This window comes from Corvus kubaryi, unplaced genomic scaffold (assembly GCF_017639235.1).
Source record: "Corvus kubaryi isolate FWS band 111438036 unplaced genomic scaffold, C.kubaryi_AGA036_p1.0 137, whole genome shotgun sequence".
Classification (NCBI taxonomy): domain Eukaryota; kingdom Metazoa; phylum Chordata; class Aves; order Passeriformes; family Corvidae; genus Corvus; species Corvus kubaryi.
This window is the reverse complement of record NW_024580671.1, coordinates 20,800,721-20,813,120: the sequence shown is the minus strand read 5'-3', so window position 1 is coordinate 20,813,120 and position 12,400 is coordinate 20,800,721. Positions and strand designations below refer to the sequence as shown.

Sequence of the window (12,400 nt, the reverse complement as noted above, 5' to 3'; positions counted from 1 at the left end):
GCAGTTGCGGGAAAAGCTGCAAGTCGGGGGAAAGGACTCACACGCAGGCAGAGAGACTCCTCTTCCTAAATGGACTGAACAATATTTGGAAGTGGGCGGCTGTCTCGTTGTGATAATGTTTTCATAGCATGAGCAAGAAGAGACTTCTCTTTCTAAATGGACTGAACAAGGTTATTATGGAAGTGGTAAACAGACTGAACATCTCAAGGGTTGTCTTTTCACATTGTCAGTGGGAGAAGGGAGGAAGGTGGGGGGAGGAGGAGAGTTCTGAAGGTGGTATAATTTTTTTTCCTTCTTCTTTTAGGTCTGTTAATAAACTTCTTTATATTCTTTCAAGTTTGGTGCCTGTTTTGCATTTCTCCTAACTCTTATCTCACAGCAGATAAACAGTAATGAGTATTTTGGACCAAACCACTACACTAAATTGGTGTTTCCGCCCGGTTACAAACCGAACCCGCGACACTGAAAAATCCTATCAAAGAGCAAGAAAAGTCACCAGTGAGTTCCCAATCACTGCAACATACAGAGAAATGAGACCTGTTGAAGTAAGCCAAGACAAATTTAGGCAGGAGCCTAAAGACACATACAATTTCAGATTGAGTCAAAACCACACAGAGGTTTTGCTTAACAAATAAACTGGAGTTTTATTTAAAAGCAGCCCATTAAATACAAAATGTTGCAACAGAATAACATGAAAATATATCCACAGAGGGACTGATTCAGCTTACTTTGAAATCAAAGAGAGGAAAATTAGGGACCCAGTATTTTGGAAAGAAAATCAAGAAATAAGATCATCCTTGAGTGTAGATTAGCCTAAGACTGCTGTAACAGAGAGAAAAGCCTCGGTTTTGAGGTGGGCACAGTCACCAGCTTTTCATCTGCTTCCCAGTCACTCTGTGTTTTCCATCTATGGCACAGTAGTTGTTATCCCATAACATGACTGGATGTTTGACTAAGCAAGAAACAAAGTTTAATCACCACAAAACAGATAATTTGATACTAGATACAGCCAGCAGCTCTTGCTCACATTTGTCAAAATTTCGCCTCATGTGGTTCCTACAGTCGTGTCCGTACAAGGTGTTGGGCAATAGAGGGAATGGGAAGTTTGCCATGACTTCAAAGGAGTCAGGATCTCCCCCATATTCATCACGTGGCAGTATATTTGGCATGATAGCAAAAGCAGGGATCCTTTAAAACTCATTTAATATGTGCAAGCAGTATTAGGTCAATGGAGAATCCAACCAATGCCTCATCTTTGCCAGCACATATCTATCCTTCAGAAGGCACACTCTTTTGCTTAGTTTGGTTTCTAAAATGCTCATACTTCTCTATTTTAGTCAAGTGAGTGGTAAATTAGCATGGTTTTATACTCTCATAAATCGATAGATTAAAACTATATGCTTGAAATGCTGCTCCACTGAAATTGATACAAAAACTTTCCTGGACGTCGAATAGTGCCAGGATTTCATGCTGCCTCAGAGGCAGTATCTGAACATACTGTGTCTATCAGTTGTGACTGTTGACTGGAAGACAGTCAGACTTTTTATTACCTTCAGCAAATGTTTACATTCTACAAATGTGTATGAGCTGTTGTAATTTCCCTTAGGAATCTAGAACCAGTATTTTCCTTAGTAGATAGGTCAATGGTCCCTTTAGCTCTGTATTTGACAGTGGCTAATACTATATATTTGTGAAAAAAGGTCAGGAAAAACCATGACTAGAACAAAACATATTTTTTCATGGTATATCCTCCCATAATATCCTGGTTATTTGCAATAAAGAAACTTCCAGGGTCTTGGTTTCAGCTAGACAATTGTGTTGAATGTCAATCAAATAAAATTTTAGAAAACACAGTTTTAATGGAATCATAGAAATGTGGAGGTTGACTGGTCCATTCCCACTCAACACAGGACTACAGCGTGTCTCACCTTTAAACCCTCTCTCTCTCCCTCATTATACAGGTGAAAACAGCAATTGTATTATTCTCTTGGCTTTTGTTCAGGCTGGACAAACTCCCTGACATGCTCCTACCCCCATCACCACGTTAGTGGCTCATATGCAGCTTCACATTCACTGTGAGCTCCATCACAAGCCCTTCTCATCAGTGCTGCTACTCAGCCAGTTAATTCTCAGCACATGGGGTAATCCTGCTCCAAGTGCAGAACTTTGCACCTCGGCTCTTACAACTATATGAAGTTTCTGTTAGCCCAATCATCAAGCTTCCAAAAGGCATCCTGGACTGAAGCTCTACTCTTTGGTGGGCCACTCGTTACCCTGATTTAGTGGATTGTTAGTAGTTTTCATCACATTTAGTGACTCTAATTGTATATTTGACATTGTGCATCACAAAATGGGTATTGGAGCTTTTCTCAAAACATTTTAGTGTGAGAATGCCAAACAACCATGAAACACATGAAGAGCAAATAGCCTTTTTTTGAAAAATCTGCTGTGGCTTTGAAGTCACTGCCATCTCCATAGCTGTTTGCTACTCTCCTGTTTGTGTAGATCACCAAGACAAAGTAGCATCAGTACATAGGCCATGTTGCCATCTTAGGCCAAGTTTGAGACAGGAGCAATGACATCACACAGGAATGGAAAAGAAACAGACACATACTTGCTCTGTGAGCTGAGCTGTAAGGGCTGTAAATCCCTTGAGTGCAAGACTAGCATGTGAGAAGTGAAAGCTAAAAAAAGAACAGGCAAGGAAGTTGTTTTCATTGGCTGAAGACAGAATTGGATGATTATCTAAGACTCTTAATAAGACTCTTAATAGAATATGCTGGACTTTGAAATAGTAAACCTAATTATACAAATGTGTTTTGTGGTTCTGAAAAACCAGTAACATTTCCATGTCAGATTTTTGCTTCTAAAATGGAATATCACATATTAGTACTTCGAATATATATTGAAAGAAGTAGTGAGTTGTCAAGTACTGTGAAGAAAGCATTGGCAACAGCAGTGCTATATGACCACATCACCATGGGCACTACTGTCTTATGTTCAGGTGTGGCCTTTGTTATTTACATGCCTGTATAGCCAGCCTGCCAGAACTTCATTAATATCTGTGTAATTTTATACCACAGCTTGTAATAAATGGATATGCACATACTTACAGGATTAGGCTCTGATCTGGAATATAGACTCATTAGAGTATCAGCAAGAAATGCAATGTTTTTTTAACACAATAGAAGATTTTAATATTTCAAAATTTGGAATGAAACCAAGGAGTGTTGAGTCTTTTCATGGCATGATGCCTCAGCTCTGGGGAAGCCTGTCAGCCTCGCCCCCACATGTCTGGGGAATCGGGATTGCCAAGAAGCCACAAAGTGGAGGGTCCTTCCTTCCCAGCTCTCAGCACTCCATCAAAACCGAGGCAAAGCAGTCTGTAAGCTCAAGATGTCCTAGAACCAGCCAAATGGCTGTTAAGAAGAGAACTGGCAGGATCATCTGTCTTGGAAACCCGCCTAGATTCCATTGGAAATTGGTCAAAAATGGAAATTCTTCTGTGGAACATTTTGATTTCAATGAATGGCATACCCTAATGAAGAAGTGTTTCATCAGAAATTTTCTAGCCAGATTGTTCTCTGTTGGAAGTAGATAAAGTTATTTTTTATGGGGGTTTTTTAGATTGTGGTTTGTTTGGTTTTTTCTCCACTCCCACATGGTTTGGTCGGATCAGGTTAATGAGCAAAGCACTCTGAACATTCAGTGGCATTTGATTCTGCGGGTTTGCTCCAGGAACCCCACCCTCTAGCTGAAATCTAAGTTCCAGTTCCATCATTCAGGCTTCAGTTAGGGAAATTGTTACCAAGTGAAGCTGATACCAGAAAGTAATTAATTGCTCTCTACTTCCACATTTCTTATATGTCCACAAATGCTCTTAAGTTCAGAACAATTAATTGAACTGGAAGCCTGCTTCTGATTAAAGACAGGCATTAATACCAGATTAGTCCTAAATACTGGAAAGGGATATTTCCTATGGAAATCCTGGTATATCTCTCTGTAAGCAGTTTTTATTCACTTAAACAGCTTCTAATAATGCTACAAGAAATAAAATCTTGTAGCTCCAAAAGCAGGTTCAAAAAGTGTAGGATTTTCCAGTTATTCCAATTCTAAAATGGTAGTAAGTAAAAAACCACTCTGTGACTGCAAACATATTTTTTGGGTAGGTGGGCAAATGTCAGATTAATGACATTTTTTGCTGTGATATCAATGAGAATTCTGTTAATAAAGAAGAAATGTTTCTTCAAACGCCACAAAGACTAAATATCTTCCCTCAGGTAATCATCAGAGGCCCTATTATGCTAAAGAAAAGTAAAATTATTTAGGTGAGTGATCTAACCAAATAAAGAGGCCATGCGGAAGGAGAAATGCAGTGGCTGTAATACGGTAGGGGGATTGTGGACTCTGCCTTTTTTGAGATTTTCAGGTGCAATCTTGGCACTCAAGACCTGGAAGAAACTTCCATGACATGTATGCAATACTGCTGGAAGAAAAATGCACTCAGCTATGTATTGCCAAAATCCCTGTGCTACTCCCAGTGGTTTATCCTGTCCTGTTCTAGTAAAGAACACTGCTCCCACTGTGATGGAGCATTGAATTGCTAAATAAGCAGCTACAACCAATCTGTAGGAGCCTGTGAGGGTTTTAGAGAACAGGAATGTCTTCAGAAAGATCTTGACAGAGAGCAGAAATGATATAAAAAAAGCTACAACTTAGAGTTCAAAAAATCAGCTGCATAAATATAGGACCGGAAACTCTCAGCAGGGTGGCAGATCCACAGGTGAGGATGTAGGGGTCATACACAGCCACAGTCAAGCATCAGTCAAAGAAATTGCTGTGGCAAAAATGGAAGAAAACATCATGTAAGAGTACTGTGTGCCATAGATAATTTTATGTTGGTGATGCCTAAATAGGAGAGGCGTGTTGAGGTTTGGCTACCATGTTACAAAGAAATTGTAATCCAGAGAAGGAGACTGAAAGTCTGTGAAACATGATTGGTGAGTAAGGATTAGAGGGAGTGAGACTGCTTTGTTTAGGGAAGGCTGAGAGAAAACAAAAAAGTCTTCAAACAAGAATAGCACAAACAAAAATAGCACAGGCAAAGCAAATAGGTGGTTCTCTGTACATCATCACTGTAGATGAGAGGAAGAAATGAGCATGCACTACAACAAGGTAGGTTTAGGTCAGATGTTGGGATCATAAGCATAGATAGGTAATGGCATGGGTGATTTACAGAGACTAGACTTTCCCTCACCAGATGGAGTGTAAAAGAAAGTTTTGAGGTTCTGATGGGAAGTAGAAAGGTGAATTAGGAGACCACCAGCTTCTTCCTGACAGCTATGAAAACTATGTGTGTCTTTATCTGATCAACCAGTCAGTTCTAGCAAATTCTAAAAGGAACAGATTTAGGGATAATTTAAGCCATTTTACTCAGAGAAATATCTTCAGTGATTTTTTAACAGAAACACAGCACTTTGAGAAAGAAAGTACATAAGAAGGATGCTTTGTAACAAAAATCTGTTACAGTAACAACTCTGTCTAGTCTAAGTCATGCGACTTTAATTTCAATACGTCCTGCCTAGAAACTAACCGTGCAACAGCATAACAGACTTTCACTCCTCCAGTATTTTCCTTTTCTTTATGCTCTGTTTGCAGGATAAAAGACTGATTGCAAGAAACAAAAGTTTAGAATTCAAGTCTTGCCTAGATTACTTTTAAGTAGTTAATAGATTTTCCTTTTGACAAGATTTATTGCTGAAAATTAAAAAACAAAAAAAAGAAGAAAAACAAAACAGAACAGAACCCCCCAAACAATCCCACAAACCAACGAACAAAGAAGAAAAAGAAAGACCACATTCAGGCAAATACAAGTGCCAAAACCCAAAATTGCTGGGTTTTTTTAGGAGTGTTTCTAGAAGGGGCTGTTAGCACTTTATTTAAGAAGTGCAAGATATTTTGTGCACATATGCTGTGAGGCACATGTGCAATGCCACACTCTGTAGAACTAGTGAAATTTCCTACAGAGACACAGGGTCAAAAGACAGGCCGTGGCCTGCTGTGCAGAGCTGATGGAAGAAGTTCATGCTTCTTAGGAGAAGTTTGCCTTCCTCTGGATGTGCGCACCCCTGCATTTTGAGGCGGGGCTCTAGGAGATTTTTCCTGTCTGGACAATCTACAAACTAGTATTCAAATTGAAACTTGAACACAAGTTTAACAAACTGGGTGAAAAGACCCAGCAAAAGCACAGCACAAAACACCACAGCACAAAAGGATGCCTGCCTTGGAATAACTTACAAGCTGCATCTTCTTGTACCTTATGAGCTCTTTTTTTCCTTTGATGTTTGTACAGCACATTGCTGCAAAACAAAGCAAACATTCTTCCAGTGTCATTATTTGAACAAAAATAAAAGTCATCTGTAGTTGTATCATATGGGATATATATGTTTTTAAAATTCAGTCAAAGTAATACTATTCTTTTGTCAGAAAATCTGTGGTATTAGGTTTGTACACTATTGAAGCCAGCAGCATGAGAAACAGATAAATGTGTATAAGGAGGGACTGTCCTGCTGCAAAAAGGAGGTGTCAGTTCTGACAAGGTACTGTGCTTAATGAGACTACTATTAAAATTGGCTGGTTCTCATACCATAACACTTTAGCTATTGAGATAAGTCTCCTTCAAAGACATCTGAGTTTAAGTGACCACATCAATGCTGTAGTAGAAGGAAGTAACCAATGAGAAATATTTTTTCCTCCTAAACTGCTGTGCCCAGAAAACCACCATGCCTGTGGTGAATAGAGTCTCAATTGCATTTGTTTTACTGTTCAGAAAGGTTGAACCTCTGTCCCAGGCAGAGGACCTTTTGAGACAGGAGTTGGTCAGCCACAGGCGAAGCCAGAGTCTGCTTGCATTTAACTGTGAAAGTTTGTGCTACTTAGAGATGCTCAGCAATACCATTGCTAGATAGATATATAGAAGCATAACACCAGTGTGAAGATAGCCAGTGAACAGTATCAGAGGGCATATGGGTTAAAAGAGGAGCCGACAACTTCCAAGTCATCCCAGAAGTTCTCATGTTTCTGATTCTTTTGCCCACAACTGCAAAGCAATGCTTTCTAACCTCAGCATCCTAACTGCCATAGCTTCAGTATTTTAGTCTCAGAGTACTGTATCTTCTGGCCCTTGAAAAGATCATTTTTACAGTGTGATCTTATGGCTGGTGAGCCATAAGCTCTGCTGCATCGCCATGTATCTGTTCCTGGAGTTTCCACAGTTGCCAGGGATCCTTTCATTAGATTTGAGCTGCCTGTACTAGCTCGAGCCTAGTCTGGTCTCTAGATAAATCCCTTTGACCTGAAACCTTCTGCATTTTGGTCTGCTGCACCCAAAGTGTGTTTGCTGTCCAAGTTCTCTTTTTCACTTTCAAGGTCAGTCAGATGCCTCCAGTACCGGTTTTGTAACTCTGTGATTAGAGCTAGAATCCCCTTTTCAGGGCTGTGCCTATCTATCCTAGCTAAGGATGCAATTTCTTTTCTGTGGTCTAGCCAAGCATGACAGTAGGGACGGAGTGATCACCACCGCCTCTGCACTTTTTATCTTACTCATCACTTGAAGCTTAGATGGATGAGGTCCAGTCATTCCATCCTGGTGAAAAATGTGTAAGCTGGCAGAATCCTTAGTTATACAGGCTGCTTCCTATTTCTGGATACACAGGATTTAATATTTTTTATTATAGTAACACCTAAAGGCCTAACTGAGTACAGTTTCTACCCTGCAGCTATTTGCTGAGCTGCCCTGTCCTGCTCCATCACACTGAGAGTTTTCTCGGAAGATGGAATTCTTTCCTTTCCACTCAAAAAACACAGACATGATAACTACTGACAATGGTTTATATGTTGGTAAGATGGAGGAGTGGTTATCCTGATTAAGCACTAAGATGTGGGTGGACATGGAAAGACTGTCCATCAATTCCTCTCTCATCATTTGGGATGTGTTGTAAAAAACAGAGCACATTCCTCACACATTCACACAGGTGAGGGGAAAGAAGTCTGGAAACTTGTGGCTTCTAGCAACAAGAGGAAGGCTCCCACTCTTATCTGCAGACCTGCCGCTACAAAATACTGAGTGTCCTGGCAGCAGGGTCCAGGAGCTCGGTCCAGGAAAACAGTTGCACCAGCTAAGCCAGAACCTACAACAATACCAGGTGGAACCTGCAAGTGATAGCAGGGGCAGACTCCCTGCTATGGGGAAGAAGGTCCCCACAGGCTGACCTCACCTGCTGGCAAAGGGCATTTTCTTCTTGCTTGGGCTTGTATCTCAGATACTGAAGAAAGACTTGTGGGGCCTTAGACTATCATCCTTTGTTACTCTTCCGCATGGGCAGTACTGATATTGGCCACGGGAAGCTGTGAACATATTAGGCATAACTCTATGACTCTGGTAGCGAGGGTCAAGGACACAGTGGCCCAAGCAGTTTTCTGGTTGATCCTGCCAGAGAAAGGAAAGACAAGTCTTGAGGAGGAGTGGAGAGACACCACAGATCATCAACTGGCATCGTGCAACTGGCATCAATAACAGGGATCTAGTTTTTATGATTATAAGATCTTATCTGAGTGTCAACAACGGCTAGGAGCAAACAGGGTGTTCCTGACACAGGGGAGATAAAGCAGTTCCACCATATGACTGGCAAACATAGGAGAGCTGTAGTTTAGGAATGACAAACCAACAGGGAGGGAGATAATGGCCTACAATCAAGTAAGGAAGCAGTGTGGGATGAGATGTAATAAACAGAACATGGTGAAAGAGGTCAACTTAAGCAAATACACAGCAATAAGGGAAAACGCCCTCTTATCTTTTTCTTTTTCTGACATCAGCTCAACCTGGTGCCTTATCTGACGTGCTTGTACATGAATGCATGCAGCAGGGAGAATCAATAGGGGGGATTAGAGGTCTGAATGCAGTTGCAGAGCCACAAAATCTCATTGGGATAGCTGTGATGTCATGGCCTAGTTCACACATGGGGTGGTGCAACTGATGGATACAGGCAGTTTAGCGAGGACTTGGGAGGGAGGGGAGGAACTGAACTTTTGTGAGAGCAGCAGCGATGCATGGAGCTCTGCCTCGGGAAAGGTAGGATCTGGTTAAGAGCCTGTGGATGAGGAAAAATATCCTGCTAAAATGAAACATTAATAAACTTGGAGGCGAACTCCATATGTTTTCTATGACAAAGAGTTACATTTGGAGGAGGTTTATTGCATGGAAGAATTCTCATGCTGTCACAAGATGTTCAGAGTGGTGCTCGTGACCTTTTACAATGCAGCTCATGAACAGTACAATCTGTAGTCTGTCTGTCCCAGGACATCTACAATTTCCAGCTGGTGATGCTTGTTCTTGATCTAAATGAGTACAAACTCAGTTGGAAATGTTCCTCAGATGCTTCTTATCTAAAACTGGAGCACTGATTTTAATTCCATACTCATTGTTACCCAGACATCTCATATCAGATCTGCTATTTTGGCTGCTTGAAAATTAACTTTTGATTGCAATGGGGTGAGAAGTCACAAAAATATATACTGAATGTATATATTTTAAATTTTAGCACATCATTGGACAAACGCTAAATATTACATTCTCTTTCAGACACACACCCCTACTGCTTATACAAAACTTGATTAACACCAATCAGAAAGCCAACAGAGGATGTAATTTTAAGGAAGATTTTTTCATACATGTTCTCACATGTTTGGAAGACGCAGGAGAGAAGAGAGGAATGAGCTTCATGTTGTACTTATACATTTTAGTTTCTATTTACAGTTAAAAGGCTCACAATTTGGTGAAAATCACATTTTCCAATTTCTTCAAGTCAAACTGCCTGCAGCATTCTCTAAGGAGCTGTTTTCTCTTTTCTTTCTTTTATCTTCCTCTCTGTAATATTTAAAATATGGCTTGGGGTTGCATCTTATTTATCACAGCACTGTAATACTTGTGTTATAAAATGCAAAGTGTTTCCTATGCCTGGCCTACTGTGTTGAGAAAAGTAACTTCTATGCCACAGATACTCCAAATTTTGGAGAGCTGGGTCACTGCCAGTAATCTGAGGCTGGTTCATTCAAAAGTGCCATGGACAGATTTGCTAGGGCAGAAGTATTAGTTTATAGTATATGAACATGAAGTTTAGGCTTACAGGGAAATAGTACTTTTAAAAGTCACCAGAAATTGCTTTGATACCATGACTGATGACCATCAAGACTGATGACTAATTAGCAGAACATCTATTGCCAGAGGCAATAATCAACAGAACAGAGGTAAAGCACCTGAAAGGGTCTGCTTCTGTATTTTACTTTATTTTCATTTATCCCTGTTATCCCTAGGATGCTAAATGAAACACACAGTACATCTAGTTTTCCTGTAACTACATGAAGGAAATCTTTTCATTCTCGATAAAACCCAAAATCATACTACAATGTGATTATTTCACTTAGTAAAATGATGTAGTTATGAGAGAGACAAGAAAGTTCAGGTCAAATGCTAGAGACACTAGCAAAGAAATTTGTCAAAGATGTGAATAAGGCCAGCAAGGTCATGTCTGTTCAGGCCCAATGCGCCCAAATTCTTAGGATACTTTGGTTTCTGATGTTTGCAAAATAAATAGGTATAGGATATATTTTTCCTAAACAGTGTAATAATAAAACCAAGTTATTTTGTTGATTTATTTTTAAATAAATGTAAACATTTTGGAACTAAAACTTGTAAATTTAGAATATGTTAGGTCACAATTAAACATTTAGAATATATGTGGCTATGAAACACATTCTGTTTCATGACAAACTTAATCTACAGAAGAAAAAATAATCAGTTCATCATAAACAATAATAAAAAGCAAACTCCTGTAGGTATAGATTTTACTCCTGTAGGTATTTCTTACGGAACACCTTAATGGGCATAGCAATTTTAATATATGAAAAAGGTACAATTACATGACAAATTAGAAATAAAAAAGGAAAAGAGGACCTGTGAGCCTTCTTGAGATACTGGGAGGGCTGGCATACCCCTTCTCCTTTGGTTCTATCAGCTGCCACGTTTTCAGGGAAGTGTGACTCTACACCTTCTGTGTGTTGTGGCACCTTTTCAGCCAAGTAAATTATCAACGGGATTCAGCTGCAGCCATTCTCAAGTCTAACTTATTTCTTTGACTTTGATACAGATGTATTCTGAGGTGTTGGTTATTGTGCAGATAATATTATTTCTTCTTTTAATAATTTGATACTGCTACTTATGTAATCTTTTAAAAATGTTTGTTTCTATTGCAAACATTTGCTTATCAAAGGAGTCAGCCTCTGTTAGCATAATGACCTTACTAATCTGTTACTGTAGACAGTGCCACTAACTAGTAATTAGGGGAACATGGTTAAATTTCATATATTAATTATTATATTATATTTCATATATTAATATATTAATATCATGATAACTGTCAAACCAGGATATATCTATACTACCATTTAGAACTAAAAGCTATAAATACCTTCTTTCCTTGTGCAGTGCTCCCACTGGGTACTCCTTTGCTTATTTTGATGTTACAGTATGCCTGAAACCTCATTGTGTTGTGAAAATTTACTAAAGAAATTACTTGATTGATGTTCAAATAACCATCCCATACCAAGGATGTTTCAAAGTACACTATTTTAAAACAAATAAAAGAGAGACCTATTAACCAGAAGTCGTTAAAATAAGACATGGAAACTTCCTTTTGTCTACCTGACACTAGTGATGTGTGATATGCCCTACATTTTGGCTGTGGCTTTGTTCTCTGCTAAGAGCAGTGCCACGCTGATTTTGTAAAAATGCTCTTTTGCTGGTTTGACAATAGTGGAATTTACAGAGCTCTGCTTCCCCAGCACTTTCCATACCCACCCCAGCAATAGTCCAGCGGAGGGAGTTAGGCCAGTAGAAATCTTCCACACAATAAAATGCTGTTCTTCCTGCTTTCGTCCCCACCTACCCCAACTCGTGGCAGGGTTAGAGGAAAATCAGTGCCAAAAAAAAGGACAAAGAGACAGGATTATATTTTCTTCTTATTCAATAACACAGAGTGGCTCAGTCCTGCTAATCATAATGTTTGTAAAAGAAAAAGGTTGGACTTTATTTTAAAACAAAAAATGTCATTTCTGTTCGGTAACAGAAGAGAACTTCTGGTATGTTTGAGTAAAAAAAAATCAAAGGCATGTAAAATATAACAGAAAACAAGCAGAAAGATCTTGGCGACCAAGTGCCTCCAGGCCCGGGCACCAGCCTGTCTGGGGCACGCTGGCACGCTCAGTGCGGAGACGCCGCTCCCGCGCAGGGCAGAGCGCAGCCCCCGCGGCGCTGGCGGGCCGAGTCCCGGGCCGGTGCGGGGCG

The 12,400-nt window shown here is 39.9% G+C and overlaps 1 protein-coding gene across 1 annotated transcript in view; it reads left to right on the top strand.

Moving 5' to 3' along the window:
- The window catches only part of FAM3C (FAM3 metabolism regulating signaling molecule C), a 60,350-nt gene that overhangs the window by 16,131 nt on the left and 31,819 nt on the right, over positions 1-12,400 (top strand). The window lies entirely within an intron of this gene.